The 24,645-nt window shown below is 39.9% G+C and overlaps 1 protein-coding gene and 1 pseudogene across 2 annotated transcripts in view; one reads left to right on the top strand and one right to left on the bottom strand.

Moving 5' to 3' along the window:
* Positions 1 to 24,645, bottom strand: part of Tmcc1 (transmembrane and coiled-coil domain family 1) — a 170,493-nt gene that overhangs the window by 41,946 nt on the left and 103,902 nt on the right. The window lies entirely within an intron of this gene.
* On the top strand, positions 10,041 to 10,778 carry LOC101611249 (annotated as a pseudogene).

Here is a 24,645-nt window from a genome sequence, read left to right as displayed (position 1 = left end):
AGGGCCTTATGCATGCTAAGCAAGTACTCTACCACTGAGCTATAACCCTGTCTGCATTTAAAATCATTTCAGTGGCTGGGGAGACAGCTCAGCAGTTAAGAGAATTTTTCACTAAGCATGAGGGCTTCTCCAGCCAGAAACTTACCAAGTTCAAAATGCCAGGTATGGCCATGCACCCCAGTCTGAAGAGATGGGATGGGGCAGAGACTGGAAAATGGCAGCCAAGTTCACTGACTGATAGATGACACCTCTCGGTCTTAAGAAAATTCAGTGTATGGGTGTTGAGAAGGGCAGATGAAATTCTCTGACCTCTGAACACATGCACAGGCTATGTACACCTGAACATACATATTCAAACACCACACATCATACAACACGCACATGCGTGCACACACACACGTACACACCATCTTAAATGATGTTAAATGTTAATGTTAGATGAAGCTAATTAATAAATAGGTATCAGGCATTTGAGTAAAACACTATTAAATACAGTTTTAACACTTTGTCACCTTTACTAGTCTAACATGCTTATGTAAGAAAGATCATTCCTATTCATTCATCCACCTAATTTTCTCTGAGAAACAGAGGTTATAATTGATGTATTTCAAACTGTATTAGTAATAAAGTGAAAGAGAAATACAGAGTGTTTTTCAAGGAAAAATAAAAATAGCTTTTCTTTGACTCCAAGTACAGTGGCAGTTTGTTCCAGATCTTGAAAGAAGGAAAACCTTAGAAAAAGAGTTTAACTTGCTTTGGGAAATTTACTACTGAAATCTGGGGGGAAAAAAAACCCATGAAAAATGTTATCATTCTGGCAAAACTCAACTGGTTTTCATGGCCCATTTCCATGGCTACCTAATTAATGCCTTCAGCTACAATATGAGATATTATTCTTTATCTTCTGTGTAATTTTCCAAGGTAACAGAGTAACTTTATGGCTTTTGGTTTTCTGTTGTTTGAGACAGGGACTCACGTAGCCTGGGTTGGCATTGAACACATCATGTAGTTGAGAACTTTCAACTCCTGCATCTACCTCCCAAGTGCTAGGTTTACAGGCATATATGTCACAGCACCTGGCAAACTTGCTATCTTTGCTGTGGTTTGGGTGATTAAGACTGAACAAAAGTCCTCATCTCATGTTTTACAGTGCAGCAGGGTGACCCTTATTTACCACAATCTTTGTACATTTTAAAGAAGTAGAAGGGAGAAGTTTGAAGGCTTTTAACAAAAGAACTTCCAAACAAAAAGTGACTTAACAAGTGACTTATACTCTATTACAGTTCATAATGTAATTTTCACCTCTGAAGGGTTGCAGCCATTCAGCACTATGTATTAGTGCCACAAACCTGAAATCCCAGGGCTCAAGAGGCTGACACAGTAGGATTTTGAGTTCTAGGTTGGTCTGGATAGTGATCCCTTGTACCAAAAATAAAATAAAATAAAAATAGTGCATCAAACAAACCTAATTGTTTTGAGCATATGTTATTTCTAGCTTTTATTTATTTATTTGCTTTTTCAAGGTAGGGTCTCACTCTAGCCCAGGCTAATCTGGAATTCACTATGTAGTCTTGGGTGACGTTGATCTTGGTGATCCTCATACCTCTGCCTCCCGAGTGCTAGGACTAAAGGCATGTGCCACTTTACATAGCTCTAGCATTGTTTTTGGATAGGGTCTTATGTAGCTCCTGACTCCACCTACCAAGTGCTAAGATTATAAACATGCACCACCATACCTGGCTAGCAATTTGTTTTTATAATGTTAAAGCAAAATAATTTTGTAACATTTCTTTTACCCAAGGACACACTGGGGAACCTCAAATATAGCTTTAGGTATAAAAATTATCTTGAAAAGTTTTTGTTGCTTTTACTATAGTTAGGATTCAGTACTAAAGAATTCAATATCAAAGAGTTATCAAAGAAATGGAGCATGGTAATATAGGCCTGTAATACCAATACTGGAAAGCTGATAGAATGAAATCCTCTAAAACTATGAGCCAACCTTGGTTTCCCACCAGGAATCAATGGTAACACCCTATTGCTGAAGACCCCACATACTTGGGCTGCAAGGCCACTGAGAAATCCTGCTGGAACTGAGCTGAAAACCTCCTTCCATGTAGATCAGCTGACAGAAAGCTGGAAGAAGCCATTCTACATGTAGTTCAATAGGAGAAAGAGATACCACCAGTGAAGATACTCAACAGTGGACACTGCAAGCCTTATAATTGGCCAGCCAGCCCAAATGAGCCAATGGGTGCAATAGTGGCACGTCTGTCATGGCAGAAACCAACTGCCCTCCAATTGGACTGGAGGCCCTCTCCGTGTGTGGGGGGGAATACATCTCTGATACTGAAAACTTATAACAGGGGTAGTCATGAGCCCTAGGGGTGTAACATCTGCTGATATCTGCATAAGTGTATATACTATGCTTATCAAACTGTCCAGTAAGCACTTCTCTGAATATTTATACCCTTATATTAATGCTACTCTCACTTTAGATAATCTCTTTTCAGATGGCAGTGACCTTGGGATGACTCAGAAGATATCAAGTGCTGGAAAGAAGTGACTAGAGTACCAAGTAACATCTCGATCACACCTGCCAAGGCTCAGGGTCTAATGTAGAAGAGGTGGTGGAAAGAATGTAAGAGCCAAAGGAAGGGTAGGACTACTTACAACATGCTCTTCCAGACACAAAAGGGCCTGCATATCCATGACCTCACCGTGCCTGACACTACCTACACAAGGCCATCATAAGAGGAGGAAAAGATCATGAATTAAAATTAAAAAAAAGACTGACTGAGATGGGGAGGGGATATGATGGCGAATGGAATTTCAAAGGGGAAAGTCAGGGGGGGAGGGTATTACCAGGGGATATTTATTTTCTCAATTTTATTAAACATTTTCCATGATTATAAAAAATATCCCCTGGTAATACCCTCCCCCCCACTCTTCCCCCTTGAAATTCCATTCTCCATCACATCCACTCCCCATCTCAATAAGTCTCTCCTCTATTTGGATGCCATGATCCTTTCCTCCTCTTATGATGGTCTTGTGTAGGTAGTGTCAGGCATTATGAGGTCATAGATATAGAGGCCAATTTTTTGTCTGGAGGGAGCACGTTGTAAGGAGTCCAACCCTTCCTTTGGCTCTTACATTCTTTCTGCCACCTCTTCCGCATTAGACCCTGAGCCTTGGAAGGTGTGATTGAGATGTTACTTGGTACTCTAGTCACTTCTTTCCAGTACCATGATACCTTCCGAGTCGTCCCAAGGTCACTGCCATCTGAAAAGAGAAGATTCTCTATCCAAAGTGAGGGTAGCATTAATATATAAGGGTATGAATATTATAAGGGTATGAATATTAAGAGAAGTGCTTACTGGGCAGTTTGATAAGCATAGTATATATACTTATCCAGACATCAGCAGATGTTACAACCCTAGGGCTCATGACTACCCCTGTTTTAAGTTTTCAGTATCAGGGATGTATTCCCTCCCTTGGAGTGGGCCTCCAGTCCAATTGGAGGACAGTTGATTACCACCATGACAGATGTGCCACTATTGCACCCGTTGGCTCATTTGGCCTGGCTGACCATGAGATATTTTTTATAATCATGGAAAATGTTAATAAAAATTGAGAGGAAAAAAAAACTATGAGCCAAAATAAATTTTTCCTTAAATTGTTCCTATCAGTTAATTTAGTCACAGGTATGCAAAAGCTACTAATATTCTGACACAAAAAAAAGATTACTTGGTGGGGAAGGACATAAAAAAAAAAACAATTTACAAGTATTCCTTTACCAAAACAACAACAACAACAAAACCCTGTTCATTATTGCTTCCCCCTCACTGTGTATTTTCTGGACTCCTCATCACTGACTGAACTATACTAAATATGACAGAAATAAAAGCTGAACATATTACATTTGATTCTAATAAATTTGTACAAAATTTGGGTAATGACAAAACAAAAAAATAACCTGCCAAGATTAGAATAATCTGTAACAAAAGCTCACCCTACACAGGAAAGCAGGCCCCTTCTTCCTTTACTTACCGAGTGCAAAGTTTTGTACAAGCTAGGCAAGTGTCCTACCACTGAACTTCCCATCCTAATGAAATTTTGATTATGTTTAGCATTGTCAAGTGTTAAAAATTTCATAATATATATATTTATTTTTCCCAATTCCTGGGGAAAGATGTCTTTTAAAAATGTGTAAGTTCATGATTAAGGTGCTTACATGCAAAGCCTAAGGACTCATGTTCAACTTTCCAAGTCCCACATAAGCCAGACAAAAATGTGTAAGGTCACACATGCATACAAGATGGTGCACCAATTCTCTCTCTTGCTTTCTCAGATAAAAAATAATAATAATAAAATGAGAGATATATATATTTAGGGCTGGAGAGACGGCTTAGCAGATGAGGCGCTTGCCTGCAAAGCCAAATGACTTAGGTTCTATTCTCCAGTACCCACGTAAAGCCAGATGCACAAAGTAGTGCATGCATCTGGAGGCCCTGATGCACCTATTCTTTTGTCTGTCTGTCACTCTTCTCTCTCTGCTTACAAATATATATATATAAATAGATAGATGGATAGGTGGATAGATAGATGAAAGCCAGAAGTGGTGGTGTCCAGCACTTTGGAGGCAGAGGTAAAAGGATCACCATGAGTTCAAGGCCACCCTGAGACTACAGTGAGATCCCAGTCAGCTGGGGCTAGAGTGAGATCCTACCTTGAAAACCCAAAATATATGTTATTAATTCATGACCCTTCATTATTTTGAAGAAAATCTGAGACAAAATAAGTTTTTTTTTAAAGTAAAAGTCAAGGCTATTTCAAACCTTCCCTATATTACTGAAGTGTCTCAGCTGTCAAACCTCATGACTACTACTCTGTTTTTCAGACACAATGCCTAATGTTCTCTTTCCTTTTCTATCCTTTACTGGTTTATTCATGAATTCACTGGGAAAAACCTTACAAAGGCCACTGAGCTTGTTCTGTTCCTATTTACTGATTTTCTTGATGTTGATGCCTGATGACTGTATAAGCTTTTCCCAAAGTGGCAAGAGATGGGGAAAAGAAGTTGAGCCAAGGGTGAAGGGGGAGGCCAATCAATTGCAGTCACTGATGGCATATAGCAGAATTGTGAGGAAGGCAATGAGGATAAAATGTGGAGAATCAGGTATCTATGAATCCCTCAAGAAATCTTTTCTATTCTCCTCCAACTGGCAACTACTTCAGCTGAGTCTCTAATTCCATTAACTCCCCACTGGGATTCAGTGAGAGCTAGGCTTTTTATTTGACTTCAGCAGCTCTTGCTTCTAACCAGCCAGAGGGTAGGGGAGCAGAAAAATAACAAAGCAAGGAACTAGAATGGGGTTTAAAATCTTTTGAGATTATTATGGTCATAAGAACATCTAAATAAGGCAACTATTTTCTTTTACTGTTGGAGCCAATTAGTTCAAAAAGGAAGGCAACAGAGCCTTTTAAAACTTAGTGGTGGAGTCATGAGGTGTAAAAAATATTTAAATCAAGCATAACAAACATTCAAGACTGCTTAGACTCTACCTATCTCAAAATAACCATATACTACAATGTGATTGTCTACTGTCTTAGTCCACTTTCTATTTCTGTAACAAAAGTCCAGAGACTGGACAATTTATTTGGAATATGGGTACACTTTTTTTTTGGGGGGGTGTTGTGTATGTGTGTATCATAAGCATAAACCTTTGCATGTTGGTTATGTGTGTGGGTGCAAATCAGAGTGTGGAGATCAGCAGTTGACATCAGGTGTCTTACTCAATTGCTCACTTAAGTTATTTTTTTTTTTTTTCAGGTAGGATCTCACTCTAGCTCAGGCTGACCTGGAATTTACTATGTAGTCTCAAGGTGGCCTTGAACTCACAGTGATCCTCCTACCTCTGCCTCCTGAGTACTGGGATTAAAGGTGGGCACCACCACTCCTGTCTCTAAGTTACTTTTGTTTTTTTGTGGTTTTTCGCAGTAGGGTCTCACTCTGGCCCAGGCTGACCTGGAATTCACTATGTAGTTCTCAGGGTGGCCTTGAACTCATGGCAATCCCCCTACCTCTGCCTCCTGAGTGCTGGGATTAAAGGTGTGTGCCACCACGCCCAGCTTCCAAGTTACTTTTTGAGAGAAGGTCTCTCACTGAACCCAGAGCTCATCTATTCACCTAGACAAGCTAACCAGCAAGCCCTCAGGGCATCTCCTCAGTATGAGGATTATAGGTTCTAGCCACTACTTCTAGCATTTTATGTGGGTGTGGGGAACTGAACTCAGGTCACTCTATCTACTGAGTTATTTTGAGCCATGGAATACAGGTTTATATAGTGTACAGTTCCTGGGGCTGTTAAGTCCAAGAGCATAGTATAGGCATTTCTGGCTAAGACCACCTTGCTGCACTGTAGCATAGTGAAGGGCATCACATGTTAAGATGGAGCAAGCATGGTAGCCCAGATTTCTTTTTGTAAATCACAAGGGCTATCAGCTCATGATCTCATCTAATCTAATCATCTCCCAACAGCACCACCTCTAAATACTATTAATATATGATTTGAGGAAAAATTTTTCATCTCATGAGCTTTTGGGGGATACATTCCAATTCATAGGAATCACCAGGGCCAAGGACACTTTCAGTTGTTCACAACTACAAGTCACCACAAATCCTAGATGACAATACCATGGCCTCACTTGAGGAGGTGCAAGGAGACTCCCAAATAATGCTTATAAAGCAAATACAGAGACATAACAAAGTTTACTTCATAAGATGAAAGGAAGGATGCACTATTTTTAAGAATAGAATTAAAAACCTGAGTCCCACAATGGCCAATTGTTTTCAGAAATTCCAAAATATATGTTTACTCTTAACAGAGTTACACAGGCAGATGAAAATGACAATTTGGAATTCTAACTTCCTCAAGTGGTATCACTGTATAGTGCTATTCAGAAATGCTGGATGGCAAAAGCACAAAAAGGTGCATACATTTGGAGTTTGCAGTGGCAAGAAGCCCTGGTGCATGCATTCTCCCATTTCCCTTTCTTGTCCCCTCTTACTCCCTCTCCTTGCAAATAAATAAGTTCTTTTTTAAAGAAATGTTGGCTGCCTATTAGGCCACTATCAGTGTGTTGGTACACTCCTGTAATCTAGCACTCAGGAGGCTGAAACAGGAAGATTGAAAGTTTGAGGCCAGCCTGAGCTACACAGTGAAACCCTACTAATTCCAGCATTCAGGATGCTGAGGTAGGAAGACTGCAGTGAGTTTAAGGTGAGCCTGGGGTACAGAGTAAGTTGCAGGTCAGCCTGGAACAGCCTAAATAAGGAAAGGAAGGGAGGAGAGAGGAGAAAAAGGGAGGGGGAAGGAGGGAAGAAAAGGGAAGGAGAAGCTTTCCAAATAGCAGACCCCTGAAGAAAAACATAAAAAGACTCTATGTGCTGGGGCTGTCATTCAGTGATAGAGTGTATGCTTGGCAGGTGCAGAATTCAGGCTCAACCCCAGGATGAGGGCAACAAACTAGGTGTGGATACCAAGATGTAGACCAGGTTGACTTAAGTTTAATTCTCTAAGCAAGGCTATACTTGCAATGCTAAATAAAAAAGCACTCAGAAATTTCCAAAGTAGCAAACAAATTATTAGATTTACTTTCATTATAATTTAGTGTACTCCTAGAAAACTACCACCTCCAAGGAGAGAAAAGGCAAGTTATGTTATTTTTTAAAATGCTAGTCACCATAGTGTAGAACTGTTTTCATGCTATATTCCACGACAGAAGGATATTAACAGTCTCCTGAAAATCCTTACTTTGATAGCTATTTTATCATTTCCAAATCTCAAGCAAACAGAATGCCTTAGCCAAACTTTTGTTGGCTTTTGAGCCCTTTCTTTCTTTCTTTTGGTTTTTCGAGGTAGGGTCTCACTCTAGTCCAGGATGACATGGAATTCACTCTGTATTTTCAAGGTGGCCTTGAACTCATGGTGATCCTCCTACCTCTTACTGCCAACTGCTGGGATTAAAGGGTTTGCACCACCATGTCCAGCTTTTGTAAGCCTTTTCTCAGACACATCTTTGCAATTCCTTTTAATCAATTTTGGCTAAGCCCATTTTAGCTAGAATAGCTAAACATCTTTGGTAAAGGACCCTTTTTAGTATCTAACTTAATTCTCTACTGTCCCCAGAGATGTCTGATGACCCTGGCCAGGCTAGCTAGCCAGAATTCCCTTTGCTTCCAATGTTTTCTCCTGGTCATTTTCCACCTATCACTCCATATACTATAAATCCTTGGGTATAAATTTCTACCTGCCCATGATGGTGGGAGCTAGCCAACCCTCCCACCCCATCTACACTGTAAGATCTCACTGTAGTGGTTCCCACAACTTATCATGATAGTCCTGAATAAAGTCTTCCTTACTGTACTCTAGCAAGTATCACTGAATAACTTTTGCTTTAATAGGCATTTGTAAAAAGCATAAAAAAGAAAAACCTCAGAAAAGACAAAAACTCCTTAAAAATAACAAAAAGCAGGGCTAAAGGGATTGCTTAGTGGTTAAGGCACTTGCCTGCGAAGCCTAAGGACCCAGGTTCAATTCTCCAGGTCCTACATAAGCTAGATGCACATGGTGGCACATGCATCTGGAGTTCGTTTGCAGTGGCTAGAGGCCCTGGCCTGTCTATTCTCTCTCTGTCTCTGCTTGCAAATAAATAAATATTAGATATCATTCATATAAAAATACTTAGAGAAGAAAATTCTGTTTTGATACCATTTGAGTTTTTTTTTAATTACTGCTTTTCTAAACTGTTTTTACTTGTCAATGAATGTGTACTGAGTTTCATTTGTAATTTTAGGCTTCAGACTTTCTAACTTCAAAAAGAATAATAATCATGAGTAGGATCTAGAAGCATAACAGTAACATAAAACAATGTCAGAGGAATGAACAAAATTGAGTTTGAGGCTAGCCTGGGATACATGACATGCTGTCAGAGAAAGAAAAAGGAAAGCAGGGGGGAAAAAGGAAGAAAAGCCTATCTTTCTCTAACAAATTAATACCACAATTCATTTAGTAGGTTTATTACTTGTCATCTTTCCCAAATAGAATGTGACTGTGTATTGGGAATTACACCAAGGGCCTCACAAACGCTAGGAATGTGCTCTACTGCTGGAGTGTAAATTGTATAAGATAAAGAATTTCTCTATTTTGTTTGCTGATAAATCTCAAGCCCTAGCTATGGTATACAGCATAATTACTTGTTGAATGAACAAATTATTGGATTATAATACTATTTTAGACAAGAATATTCTACTGCTAATATTTAATGACTTCTTGGATGAATTAGAATAACTTGTGATAAATGTTTTAAGCTTTAAGTCACAGAATTCGTGATTTTTTAAAATCGGTTTTCCCTCCAAAAAAGTCATTAAAAATTATTTATTAATTTGAGATATACTGTGTGCGTGTGTGTGTGTGTGTGTGTGTGTGTGTGTGTGTGTGTGTGTTGTCCGTGCAGATATGGGCATGCCAGGACCTCTTGCTGCTGCAAATGAACTTCAGACTCATGTGCCACTTTGTGCATCTCGCTTTGTGCGGTTACTGGGGAATCAGATCTGGGCCAGCAGACTTTGCAAGCAAGTGCCTCAAACAAGTGAGCCATCTCCTTAGGTAACCCTCTCAAAAGCCTAAAGGGTCATAATATATTCTGTTCAGCTAATTAATATTAAGGAAAATATGGAAAACATTTTGAGCACTGGGAAAAGATAAACACTGCCATGTGAAATACTCTCCTCTGGGTCTTGTTTACCTCTTACCCACCACTAACTTGTTACTCAGTTTTTTTGAACCATACAAAATTAAACCCCAATTCTATAATCATAAAATAATGTAGGCAGACCCTTGCATTGCTCTTATGGGATACAATCTTTATGCAGAATCAAGAAAGTTATGGAATGATGAGATTTAAGTCAGCTGTAGCTTGAATGTGAGAGTTTTACTGCATCCTTTAAAAATTCACCATTTAGAGATCAATCTAAGATGGCAACTGTGGAACCGGAAACCACCCCTACTCCTAATCCCCCACCTACAGAAGAGGAAAAAACAGAATCGAACCAGGAAGTTGCTAACCCAGAACACTATATTAAACATCCTTTACAGAACAGGTGGGCACTCTGGTTTTTTTAAAATGGTAAAAGCAAAACGTGGCAAGCAAACCTTCGACTGATCTGTAAGTTTGATACTGTTGAAGACTTTTGGGCTCTATACAACCATATCCATTTATCTAGTAATTTAATGCCTGGACATGACTACTCAAGGATGGTATTGAACCTATGTGGGAAGATGAGAAAAATAAACGGGACGACGATGGCTAATTACATTGAACAAACAGCAGAGACGAAGTGACCTCAATCGCTTTTGGCTAGAGACACTGCTGCGCCTTATTGGAGAATCTTGTGATGACCACAGTGATGATGTATGTGGAGCCGTTGTTAGTGTTAGAGCTAAAGGTGGTAGGACAGCAATATGGACGACTGAATGTGAACACAGAGAAGCTGTTACACATATAGGGAGGGCATACAAGGAAAGATTAGGACTCCCTCCAAAGATAGTGATTGGTTATCAGTCCCATGCAGACACAGCGACTAAGAGCGGCTCCCCCACTAAAAATAGGTTTGTTGTTTAAGAAGACACCTTCTGAGTATTCTCATAGGAGACTGCGTCAAGCAATCGAGATTTGGGAGCTGAACCAAAGCCTCATCACAGCAGAGTGGACTGCATTTGGATTTTATTCCATCTAAATGTTGCTGAGATATAAGAGAAGTGTCATTCTCCTTTGTCTTGTACTTCTGTGTTCTTTTTTTTTTTTTTAATTTTTTGCTAGAGTGTTCACTCTCCCAATCAAAGAATTACCATATACACCATGCCCAGAATCCATAAAAAAAATAATCCTGGACTACTCTGTAATAGCTTAGCTGAATTACCATTACAATTATAAACACATTTTACCTTTCCACCATATTCAAAAAAGAACTTGCATTTTTATACCTTAGCAGGGAAAATACTTTATATTCCACTTTATGCAGGAGCATAGTGCTGATTTGAGTATGATGAGTACAGTTTTCTAGCAATTTCTCTTTCTACAGCACTGTTTGCTGTACTCTTGCTAGTGGCTGCTAGTTTTTAATTTATTTGTTTCCCTACTTGATAACCTGAGTGATTCTGATTGCAGTTTTTTATTTGTCCTGCTTTTGTTTTTTCTCATGTAACATTGGTGAAGGATCCAGGAATATGACATAAGGTGGAATAAACATTAATTTTGTGCATTCTAATTTTTTATAACTACAAAGCTTTGCTACAAATTTATGCATTTCATTCAAATCAGTGATCTATGTTTGTGTGATTTCCTAAACATAATTGTGGATTATTTAAAAAATGTAACACCATAATTACATTCCTAACTAGAGTTAGTATGTCTGTTTTGTGTATATATATATATATATATATATATATATATATATATATATATATATATTTTTTTTTTTTTTTTTTTTTTTTTTTTTTTTTTGAAGAGCTCCACCAACGCCAGCAGGATGCTGGGTCTCCTTTTTTTTTTTTGGTTTTTCAAGGTAGGGTCTCACTCTGGCTCAGGCTGACCTGGAATTCACTCTGTAGTCTCAGGGTGGCCTCGAACTCACGGCGATCCTCCTACCTCTGCCTCCCGAGTGCTGGGATTAAAGGCGTGCACCACCACACCTGGCGTCTGTTTTGTATCTTTATGCTGTATTTTAACACTTTGTATTACTTAGGTTGTTTTGCTTTGGTTAAAATGGCTCAAGTAGAAAAGCGGTCCCATTCATATTAAGACAGTGTACAAAACTGTAAATAAAATGTGTACAATGAATTGTCTTTTAGACAACTAGACTTGTCCTTTTATATCTCCATCTCTGTAGAAGGAACCTGTACTTATTGCAAGGCAGTCTCTTGTGTCTTCTTGTAGTGTCTTCCACAGGCACAACCTAAGTTTGGAGCACTAGTTTGCTTATTATCATGTTTATTGCAATTTTTAATAAATTGAATAGGTAGTATACATATATGTAATTAAAACTAATGTGGCTATTTTTTTAATAAACTTAAGGCACAGTTCTTCAGTCTTAGGTTAAGTAATTATTTTCAATATGTTGAAATTCATGAGAATTGGGATTTTGGTGCATCACCATTTGATAGGAACAGTGGTTGTAAACATTGCTAAGATGTTTTTACATAAGGTTCAAAATAATATAGAGAAAAAACAGGTAGTGGGGGCATATGTGTTAAGAATTTTATTTAGTGTTGCTATCTAGATGAAACAGTAAACAAGTATTAAAATATTAAACTCTATTTATACTGGTCAATTGTCATAGTGTTCTGTAAACTTGAAAACTTGATCTACTCTTTGCTAATATCATTTGAAAGCAAACTTTAAAATAATTTTGTCTGTAATTGTATAGTTCAGATCCTGTGAAATGAAGTATGGCTGTTGTAGACCAAAGGGCAAACTATAGGTAGCAGAATGGAAATCATTAGTTGAGAGAAAGTTATCTTTAAGTGGTGATTATGAATTAATCCTTTTCAAACTTAACAAAAATCCTTATAAAATAAACATGAAGTTAATAGCCTTGAAAAAAAAAAAAATCACCATTTAAGCCAGGCGTGGTGGTGCACACCTTTAATCCCAGCACTTAGAGGCAGAGGCGGGAGGATATTGTGAGTTGGAGGCCACCCTGAGACTACATTAGTGAATTTCAGGTCAACCTGGGCTGGAGTGAGATCCTACCATGAAAAACTAAAACTAAAACAAAAACAAACAAAAAAATATCACCATGTAATACAGTGACAGCCCAATGTAGAAAATAGTTATTTAAAAAGCACACCATTTACATGTGGCCAAATGATTGTATGTGTTATAAACTGCACCATAGGTTTTGCATAAAAAGCTCACAATACTGTCAAGGGATTGTCTAGGATGTCTGTATTATAGCATGGCTTTAACATAAATATATGGGTGGCCTTTAAGGGAAACTGAGAAAGGAAAAGGAGAACTGGTCAACATCTGGAAATAAATACTACACTCTTACATATTAAAATGCAGATAGAGTTCAATAAATGTAGAGTGACTTCTGTGGTGTCACTTAAAAAAACCTCTCCATTTATTTCCTAAAGTCAGCTGCATTTTACCCTCTGAAGTCTTCCTGCAAAATGTCCATTCTGGGGTGGGCATGGTGGTAGCACTTGGGAGGCAGAGGTAGGATTACCACAAGTTTGAGGCCACCCTGAACACAGTGAATTCTAAGTCAGCCTGGACTAGACTGAGACACTACCTCAAAAAAACAAAACATGTCCATTCTGCAATGTAGAAGAACTTCAAAAAGCATTGCACAGCTTCCTATGTGTAGCCATGTTAAAAATTTGAGATGATGATAGCAGGTACCTTCTTTCATTTTTTTTTTAATTTTAGTATATACATGCTGCTGAAGTGAGCACTTCTAAACATTTTAAAAGCTGCTTCAATAAGAGTATTTTACTTTACTAGAGTGGATCATTTATTTAAGTTGTTTGAAACATGAATAGGAATGGAAAATATAGTTTAATTTATTATTCACTTAGGGGGCTAGAGAAATTGCTCAGTGGTTAAGGTGCAAGACCTAACAACCTGAGTTCAATTCTCCAGTTCAAATCAAGTAAAAATGTTTATATTTTATGTCCCCCTGTGGGGGAATTAGTTTGACAGTCAGGAGGGAGGCCCCAAAGAGGGAACAAGGTGCCTGCCTGCTTCAGCAGAACCAGAGCTCAGCTTCTGGTCCAGCCTATCCAACCAGTTCTCTCACCCCTCCTCCAGAGACAGCCCTTAGCCCAGGCCAAACAGCTCCTCTTTTGTACTCACCTAACCTGCGGGTAAAGCCCACAACCAGTAAGATTATAAACATATCCTTACCAGATGGGCAAGGCCTCTTTTCGCTTTTCACCTTTCCTGAACTTCTAGGTCCTGGTTCTGAAAGGCCCCTTATCTTGGCCCTCCTGGGCCAAGATGTGGGGTCCCCTATTCCCACATGGGCTTGCTAGCCCCTCCTGCCTTCCACATGACAGAAGTTCTCTGCACTTCTCTTTTTTTCTTTTAATCTACTAGTCTCTTTAAGCCTTTATCCTCTGGCCTATGGATTTAATTCTTTAAGTTCCTAAGATAAGAATCCAGGGTATCCTAAATTTACTGATGCATTGGCATTGGCAAAGAGCCCCAAAACTCCCTTCTAATTCCTCCCAATTTTGGCAGAGGAAAAAAAAAAGCTTTCATGCTCTTAGTGTTGGCCCCTACCTTTTTATGGCTCTTTTATGAATTCTTCCCTTCAGATCACCCTGTTCAACCTGTGCTAGCATTCTTAATTCAATGCTGATAAACAAACTGACCTCCTATAACCTCAGAACACACACAAAATGTGCCTGGGTTTTAGAATTCAAGATTAAGAACAAACAGAAAAAGCGAGTACAGACCAGAGGTACAAATCTGTTAATAAAGTTGGCAGTTAAATTACCAACCATAAGGTAAAGAGTACAATTCAGTATCAAACCTCAGAGTGAAAAATCTGTTGAAAGCTTCAGTCCAACTGCTCACTAGCATACAATATTAATGCCCATTAATTTTAGAATTAAAAAAAGCCCTAAAGAAACTGCTTTCATTTTTAGCCTTTAATATCTAGAAAATATCTATGTATCATTTATGAAATGAACTCAAAAATCATAATGTAATCAATTTACAGACTCAGTTTTCTATTCAAAACTAAGAATGAAATGTGAGATGGGGATACATTGCATAAAGCCGTATCATCTTCCTATCCAGTTATATCTCAGAGATCCGTTCTGCTGATCTGAAGACACAAATTTAACACTTAGATGTGTGTATTCTGTTTTACAATCCATAAAATCATCATGTCCCTGGGAAAAAAATATTTTGAAAACAAGTAGCCCAGTGATAATCTTTTTTTTCAAAAAAAAAAAAAAGAATTTGAGAAATATCTCAAATTGGCTTTAACTCAAATTCCTATTTGTTATGCCTGCTTTGCATCTTTAAATTTAACCCAAACTCTTCCCAAACTGCAGACCCATACAAAGGAGTATAGGAACACTCCAGGATAATATGAGCATGCCCATACAGCCACATAATACCCCATGTATTCTGCCCAAACAGCTATGACTAAAACGAACTAGGAAACATAACATGAGTCTCTTATTATTTCATCCTCACAGCCTTAAAATAGCACATGCCCCTGGCTGAGATCTACTGCTGAAAAGTGGTAAGTTTCAAGAGGTAGGTCCATTTCCTGTGTCTGTGTATTCAACCAGCCCAGCCAGCCCCACTTAAAGCTGTAGAACTAGAGGAATGAGGAAGAGATTTTTTTTGGGGGAAAAAAAAAAAGACAGATACACACACATATACAACATACGGTTTCCGAGGAGAGTGAGGGTTCCATGCTTGTGAGGGAGAAGGAATATGCCGAATAACCCTCGGGTTTCTCCCAGATTTGAACATGCTGTACTGTGTGGCATGAGGTCAGCAGACTGCCTCTAGCCCTGTGAGGCCGAGTTCTACCCTGACACTGTAATATGTAATATGTAATATGTAATATGTAATATGTAATATGTAATATGTAATATGAAGCAAGAGGACCCAGGGCATGTTGGCAGCTGTACAGAATGGCTGTTCTAGAAAGTAATGGCAATTCCAAAACAAGAGATCTATGCTGTCACATGAGATAATCTTCAGCCCAGTTAAGCAACGAGCACTGAAAATACTTTGAGCCCCAAATATAGGCAGCTCCAAATGTTAAATGTGGAAAAGAACCTCTCTCCTTGAACTTGCTTTGTGCTTGGAGGAAATGAGCAGATTGTGGGAAATTTTAAGAACTACTGGTTAATTCGATCTGCATCAAATCCACGGATTCTGATCTTGACTAGGTACAGTCTTCTGCTCCTGGGCCTTGTGATCTAGTTGAGGAGCCCACACTCTCTCATTATGAAGGGAGAATATTCTGAAAATACAGTTTTGGTAATAGATTTATGCCAGAACTGAAGGTGTGGTAGATAACTTCAATTTTCACATGTGGCCATAATATGAACTTCATGTACCAAATGTTTTAGTTCACCAAGAATGTGTGTCTTCAGAAATACTTCCCCAAATCAGAACAATACCAGAAAAGCAGAAAAGTGAACCATAATATAGAACTTCTAGCAAGAGAAGATAAGGCAAATTTTTTTCTTTAAATATATGCTTTCCTTTACATTACACCAAAAGTGATCCAAGAATTTTTTGCTTTGAGGAGAAGTCTTGCTATGCTATGAACTTATAATCCTCCTGCCTCTCAGCCTTCCAAGTGCTGGGACTGCTGGCACGCACAACTATACCTGGCTCCAATAGCTTTTTGCAAAATACACTTTGGCTAGAAATAAGAGTAAGCACACACACAAAAAGGAAATTCTAGGAAGTGCAACAGTTCAGTAGTAGCACAGATTAAAGATCTAGAATCTTACACAAAGTGAAGATTTACCCTATATCAGATGTTGCTAGGGGGAAAAAAAATCCAAAGCTCTCTTGATGACTAGGTCTTTGTCTACTTTCCCCATTTCATCTCTACATGAGCTACATGTCACTATCAATTAACAAGCAGAGAAATGGAATATCAGATGGGTTAGCAACTTCCCCAGAATTACCTGTCAAGTGCCAGGGCTGACATTTAAAGTCACATAGTAAAATTCTGACTCTCCACTCTTAGCTTCTACCAAGCTGTATATATGTGTGTTGCAGTCAGGTCCACAAAGCTGGTAGAAATCACCCCACTAAGAGCAGCTTGTGGGAAAGAGAGGTTTATTTTGGCTTACAGCCTCAAGGGGGCCAGCTCCATGATGGCATGAGCAGAGGGTGGACATTACCCCCTAGCCAACATAAGGTGGACCATAGCAACAGGAGAGTATGCCCAACACTGGCATGGGGAATCTAGCTATAACAACCATAAGCCTGCCCCAACAACATACCACCTCCAGGAGGCTTTAATTTCCAATTGCCATCAGCTGGGGAACCTAACAATCCAGAATACCCGAGTTTATGGGGAACACCTGAATCAAACCACCACATTCTGCCCCTGGTCCCCACAAACTGATATCCATATATGATGTAAAATACAATGCATTCAGTTCAACTTTAAAAGTCTCCATAATTTTTAATTAATCCTAATGACATCCCCATAGTCCAAGGTCTTTTAACTGAGCCATAATACCAAAAAAAAAAAAAAAAAACCCAAAGCCCATAATGGCACAGAATAAACATTCACACTGCAAAAGATGACATTGGGCATAGCAAAGAAATATTCAACCAATGCAAGATTTAAAACAGGGCAAACACTAAACTCTGTAGCTCCAATAACTCTCTAAATCTCTAAATCCAATAATCCTAACCAGCAACAAGTCTCTGCAGTTCCAATTCCACCCCTCCAGCTAGGCTACTCAGTCCTGGAAAACTTCATTGGAGCCGGCAGCTTTCATTAGCAGCCATCTCGTGAGTGTGTGCACACTTACACAAACACACACACTGTCTCTTCCCTCTCCCTCTTGCTGCTAGCAAATAAATAAAAAATATTTTCAAAAGACAAAATAGGGCTAGAGAGATGGCTTAGTGGCTAAGGCACTTGCCTGCAAAGCCAAAGGTAGGTTCAATTCCCCATGACCTACATAAGCCAGATGCACAAGGTTGTGCATGTATCTTGGGTTTGTTTGCAGCAGCTGAAGGCCTTGGTGTGCCATTCTCTTTCTCTCTAATAAATAAATATTTTTAAAAGACTGAACAAAGGAAACAAGCTGATAAAGTAATGCCTGATCAGAGACCTGAATGACATGAAAACACAAGCTATGTGGATATTTGTGAGAAGGATGTTCTAGGGAGATATACCAGGGCAGAGGTGATAAGACAAGAATGTGAGCTTGGCATGCACCAGCAATACCAAGGGGTAAATGATCAGAAAGGAAATGATAGAAAGTAAAGATGAAAATACTTGGCAGAGGAAAGCAGGATTAGATGATGTAAGGCACTACTGGCTGCTATGAGGAAGTCAGTGAAGTTCTGGGCACAGTGGGGTCAAGATTTGGTTTAAGGTTTCATATGGTCACCCTGAATAAAGCCTACTGTGATGAGTGAAGGACAGGGCAGGTGTATGATAGTGCCAGAGGCTATGACATGTTCATGAAAGAAGGGCAATGAGAATGATAATCTCATACTCCCTGACATATATGGAGGTCTGTCTATTCAGAATGGTATTAGAAGGAAAGGAAAGGAGTACCAAAAATAAAGGACTAAAAGACTTTTTACTTAGAAGGTATACTAACTTTATACAAAGATTCATTAATTAATAGTGGATTTTCAAAGAGATATATAGATTTTGATTACTTATAGACTTTCAATTTTCTTTCTTTCTTTTTTTTTTTTTTTGTTTTGTTTTTCAAGGTAGAGTCTCACTCTATAGCTCAGGCTGACCTGGAATTCCCTATGCAGTCTCAGGGTGGCCTTGAACTCATGGCGATCCTCTTACCTCTGCCTCCCGAGTGCTGGGATTAAAGGCATGTGCCACCATGCCTGGCCTTGTGACTTTCAATTTTCTGAGAGCATTTGGGAACCGCTCACGTGCCTAATATATAATCTTAGAATTTATAACAATTTACCCATTCTTTTTTTTTAAATTTTTTTTTTAAATTTTTTTATTTTATTTAATTGAGAGCGACAGACACAGAGAGAAAGACAGATAGAGGGGGAGAGAGAGAATGGGCGCGCCAGGGCTTCCAGCCTCTGCAAACGAACTCCAGACGCGTGCGCCCCCTTGTGCATCTGGCTAACGTGGGACCTGGGGAACCGAGCCTCGAACCGGGGTCCTTAGGCTTCACAGGCAAGCGCTTAACCGCTATGCCATCTCTCCAGCCCCAATTTACCCATTCTTTAAAAATGTTATTTTAGGGCTGGAGAGAGAGCTTAGTAGTTAAGGCGCTTGCCTGCAAAGCCTAAGGACCCATGTTTGACTCTCTAGATCCCACGTAAGCCAGATGCACAAAGGTGAGGCATGTGCAAGGTTGCACATGCTCACTAGGTAGTGCAAGTGTCTGGAATTCAATTTCAGTGGCGAGGCCCTGGCACACCAATTCTCTCTCTCTCTTAAAAAATTTTACTTTAGGCTGACATGAGTCCTCTCCCATCTTGAAGGGGACTTGGCTACCACAGGTGAGGGTCCCTCCTTCACATGTAAACCTGTGCCTGGCGGGTTTTCCAAGCTTCTTCCAATCATGAGAACTTTCTCCACTGTATTTTGCTTTGAGTTGATGACAGGATTTTGTTGTTGTTGTGTTGTTTTGTTTTCTTGTTTTTGTGGTGCTGAGAGTCAAAGGCAGGGCTTCACATGTGCTAGGTAAGTATTCTACCACTGAGCTACAAGATCCTCCAGCCTGACTACTTCAATTTTTTTTTTTTTTTTTTGGTTTTTTGAGGTAGGGCCTCCCTGTAGCCCAAGCTGACCTGGAATTCACTACGTAGTCTCAGGGTGGCCTTGAACTCATGGCAATCCTCCTACCTCTGCCTCCTGAGTACTGGGATTAGTGCACCACCACACCTGGTGTGTTTGTTTTTTTTGGCGCAGGGTTTTGCTCTAGCCCAGGCTGACCTGGGATTCACTATGCAGTCTCAGGGTGGCCTCGAGCTCATGGCAATCTTCCTACCTCTGCTTCCCAAGTGCTGGGATTAAAGGTGTGTGTCACCACACCCAGCCTGTTTAGTTCAATTTTTAAAACTTATGAGATAATTCACACCACATGAAAAATTTAGCCTTTGCGGCAGGGAGATGACTTAACAATGAAAGGCATTTGCTTACAAAGCCTGCCAACTTAGGTTCTATTCCCCAGTCACCCATGTAAAGCTGGACAGGCATTTGTTGCAACAGTAAGAGATCCTGATATACATGCATACACAACAGAGAGAGAGAAATAAGAATTTCATTTTTTAAAGTATACAACTCAGGGACGAGGAGGTAGTTCAGTTTGTGCTTGCCTCACACACACACGAAGACCTGATTTCAATCCCTGGAACCCACATAAAAACGTCAGATGTGGGCTGGAGAGATGATGGCTTAGCACTTAAGGTGCTTGCCTGCAAAGCCTAAGAATACTTGTTCAAATCTCCAGGTCCCACACATAGCCAGATGCAAAAATGACACAAGAATTCAATGTCGCACATACACACAAGGGGGCACACGCATCTGGAGTTCATCCACAGTGGCTGAAATGCCCTGGCGTGCCATTAACTCTCTCTCTCTTTCTCTCTGCCTCTTTCTCCCTCTCTCTGTCTCCCTCTCAAAAATAAAATAAAATGCCAGGTGTGATGTTGCACACTTGTAATCCCAGTACAGGGAAAGCAGAGATGGGCGAATCTCTTAGGCTCACTCACTGACTAGCCAGTCTAGTCTAATTGGTGAGCTTCTATTTGGTGAACTTGGTGGAAAAAAAATGAGATCCTGTTTCAAAATAAAGGTGTATGATATCCCTAAGGAACAATTAATTTTTTTTTTTTTTACTTCAGGCCCAGGCATGGTGGTGCATGCCTTTAAATCCCAGCACTTGGAGGCTGAGGTAGGAGGATCACTGTGAGTTTGAGGCCACCCTGAGACTACAAAGTGAATTCCAGGTCAGCCTGAACTAGAGTGAGACCCTACCTCAAAACAAAAGAAACCAAAAAGAACGTTACTTTTATAGTTCCAAATTATCTCCTTAAAGTCAAACAAAATTTTTCTAGATGGAAGGATCCTTATTAAACTATGCACCAGGCATTGTTTTGGGATATTTAGTGATAGAACATAAGGTGAACAGATTTTTTCTCTTTAATAATGTTAGAGATTATCTGTTTTCTGTATATTTCTCAACATTAAACAAAAAATGCCTCACATCCTCTACAATACTGCCTCAGTCTAGCTCTATGTATTCCTACCACCCTGGATATTTTATTGTGCTTTGCTTTTTGCAGCTTCCATTTTGGAAAGAAGTATAGTGAGTCTACCTTTTTTTTTAAAAAAAATTATTTATTTATTTATTTGCAAGGGGGAGAGTGAGGAGAAAGAGAATGAATGTGTGTACCAAGGCCTTTAGCCACTACAAAACCACTTTGAGCATCTGGTTTTACTTGGGTACTGAGAAATTGAACCTGGACTGTCAGGCTTTGTAAACAAGTCCCTTTAATCACTGAACCATCTATCTCTACAGTCCTACTTTTGTCAAATTAGGTATCTTACTCAGAATTCGGCTATCTAGAGCCTCCTAGACATACTAAGGACCACTGTTCAAGCACTTTGTTTTGTAATATAAAGGCCAAGACTTTGAACAAAGAAGTGAATGGCTGGGGAGATGTTTCAATGGGTAAAGTGCTTTGCTGCACAAGGACCTAAATTTTTTTTTGGATGGGGAAGGGCATGTTTATTATGATAGGAAAGACTATTCCCTAGGAATTTTAACAAGCAAGTACATTTTGCTGGGAGAACAAGACACTAGGATACAAAATTGCAAGTGTTTTAACTCCAGGTCTGTCCCCAGCTCCACCCAGAAGCAAGTGGAAAGACAGTTGAAGCAAACAGGCAATTCTGTAAAACTAGACTTAGAAACCCTATAAATCTGATTAAAATCTAAAACTTGGTTTGCTTTAAAAAAATTAATGTATCAAAAGGCCTGCTTTAGTGACATGCTAAATCCCACCAAAAAATAACCCTGACACCCCCTTGTCAGTAACAAAGTTGACCAGCCAACTCATACTTCTAAACCCACGTGTGGACAAGTGCGTGTGTGTCTTCTAGAGTTAGGCATGTGGCTCAGAGACTGCAAATAATGTGTACTTATTGCCTGCAAAAAATGGGCAGGGAAATCCTGGTAAAAATGAGGAACAGTCCCAAATAACCAGTTTTTCTAATACTATGTTTCCAACTGCTACTTCCTTTACTTACAAAGGGGACCCTTGAACCAAATAATTTACCTCGCATTTGGCACCCAGTGACCAGGATGTTTGTTTTCTTTAGAAACACACACATATCCACAACCCTTATATAATTTTTTTGTTTTTACATTTAAATATAAAAATACTACTTTGCTTTGTGTTATAAATGGAGGACCAAGCAGTAAAGAACTTTTCTTCTCTTAAGGTAGGACAGCCATCTCTTGTCGCTGAGCTGCTGTTTGTGAAGGGTGTGTGTGACTCCAAACAAGAGAAACACAAGAGGTAAACTAACTCCCAGTTCTTGCTCTTCTTCTAACTTCTTCTAACTTTCACTAGTGACAGTTGGTTTAATCTTAAGAACTGAAGGAGACATGGCATCCTAAGTAGTCAGGCCTGCCCTTTCAGCTGTCCTTTAGAGGAAGTTCTCCCCTCCTTCAAACACTGCTTTGTGTGGAAGTGACATCTACCAGACAAGCTCACCTCCAGAGAGAAGCAGTCACCACCTTTCCCTGCGCCCACCCACACATCAGAAAGGAAGAAAATGGGGGCTGGGTACATGGTGATTAAGAACTTGACCCCTCTATCCTGACCAAGGAAAGCAAGGTTCACTGGGCATGAGGAACAAAAAGACCTTGAAACTCTACTTTTGAGTAATGAGGATAATTAAGACAACTGGGAGAGGGACAGTTGCAGTGGGATGAAGAGCTGGGAAGGGCTCAGTCGCGGGAAGCATCGTCCCCTTAGTTTTTGTACTGGAAGGGCTCGTCGCCAGTCTCATTGAGAAGACATGTACAGATGATGGCTTCTGAAACTGCCAAGGAGTCTCAATTGGCAGAAGAGCGCCGGTCTTCGAAATAACCCCTCTTCTCCTGCTGACAGACCAGGGAATGCGGATGCTAGCGCTGCAGTAGGCAACACCAGTGGAAAAGTCGTTGATGTTGGAGGTCTCATGGAAGCCAGTCAGGCGCCGGGCATTGTCCAGGCCTCCCTTGGGATCATAGGCACGGATGTGGTACTGGTGGCGCTTGCTGAGTTTCTCAATGGCCTCCTCAATGTACTTCAGGCCATTCTCCTCCTGCATGGCCTTCGTGCTGAAGTTGGTATGGCAGCCTGCGCCGTTCCAGTTCCCAGGAATGGGCTTAGGGTCAAAGGTTGCTATCATGCCAAAGTCTTCACATACACAATGTAAGATAAAGCGGGCCACAGATGATCTCCCATGTGGATTCCTTCACAGAGTACAAGGACCTAAATTTTGATCCTCAAGAGTCCACCCAAATGCTGGGCATAGTAGCACACACCTATTATCTCAGCACTGGGGTGGCAGAGACAGGATACCCAGGACTTACTGGCTAGTAGAATCAGTAAGCTCTAGTTCAGTGAGTTCCTGTGGTAGTTTGAATATGATAATTTGAATGTATGGTCCCATAGAACCAGGTGTTTTACTGAGCTTCTAACTTAGGTCTCCAGCCACCTAGCTGCAGGAGGTGTCACTGGGAGCAGATCCCAAAGTCCAGCCCTAAGGTGTGTTTGGGGGCAGATCTGAATTCTAGCCCAAATGTATTGTGCTTTCAAAGATCTCAGTAAAAGCCAGGTATAGTGGCGCATGCCTTTAATCCCAGCACTTGGGAGGTAGAGGTAGGAGGATCACCATGAATTCAAGGCCACCTTGAGACGACATAGTGTATTCCAGGTCAGCCTGGGCCAAAGTAAGACCCTACCTTGAAAAAAAAGATCTCAGTAAGAATAACAATTCAAGAACAAAAGATAACTAATGTATTGAAGGATAGGGAGATTAACTGAACTACAAACATAAATTAAGGTATATGCAATTGAGCACTCTGGATATTTCTGGCAACCAAAGAAAAACTGGACGCATGATGCTTTCATTATAACTTTTCATTTACTAGAAATGTACTAGAATTTACTAGAACACCTAACTGGAAAAGAAATATGTATGCAGATGTGTTTGTAAGAAAAACTAATAAAATCATTAACAATGATTTTATAAAAGGTAGAAAAACATTCTTCATAGATTTTTGTTTTGTTTTGAAGGTAGGGGCTTGCTCTAGCCTGGGCTGACCTGGAATTCACTATGTAGTCTCAAGGCGTCCTCAAACTCACAACAATCCTCCTACCTTTGCCTCCTAGGCTGGTTTGGGTATACAGCTAAGGATGACCTTAAACTTCTGATTCTGGGCTGGAGAAATGGCTTAGTGGTTCAGGTGCTTGTCTGCAAAGCCTAAAAACCAAGGTTCGATTCCCCAGTACCCACATATGCCAGATACACAAGGTGGTGCATGCTTCTGGAGTTTGTATGCAGTGGCTAGAAGCCCTGGTGTGCCTATTCTTTCTCTTTCTCTCATAAATAAATAAATAAATAAATAAATAAATAAATAAATAAATAAAACAAAACTTCTGATTCTCCTGCCTCCACCTCACGAGGGCTGGGATTACAGGTAAATATCACCACACCCAGTTGTATTGGTTCTGTAGACCGAACCCAGGGCCTCATGCATGCTAGGTAGGCACTCTACCATTTTAGTTATATCCTCAGCCCTATACAAGATTCTCATAGATATTTATAAAATAAGCCAAGGGCTTACTATGAAA

Source organism: Jaculus jaculus, chromosome 14 (assembly GCF_020740685.1).
Source record: "Jaculus jaculus isolate mJacJac1 chromosome 14, mJacJac1.mat.Y.cur, whole genome shotgun sequence".
Classification (NCBI taxonomy): domain Eukaryota; kingdom Metazoa; phylum Chordata; class Mammalia; order Rodentia; family Dipodidae; genus Jaculus; species Jaculus jaculus.
This window is presented reverse-complemented; position numbering and strand designations above follow the sequence as displayed.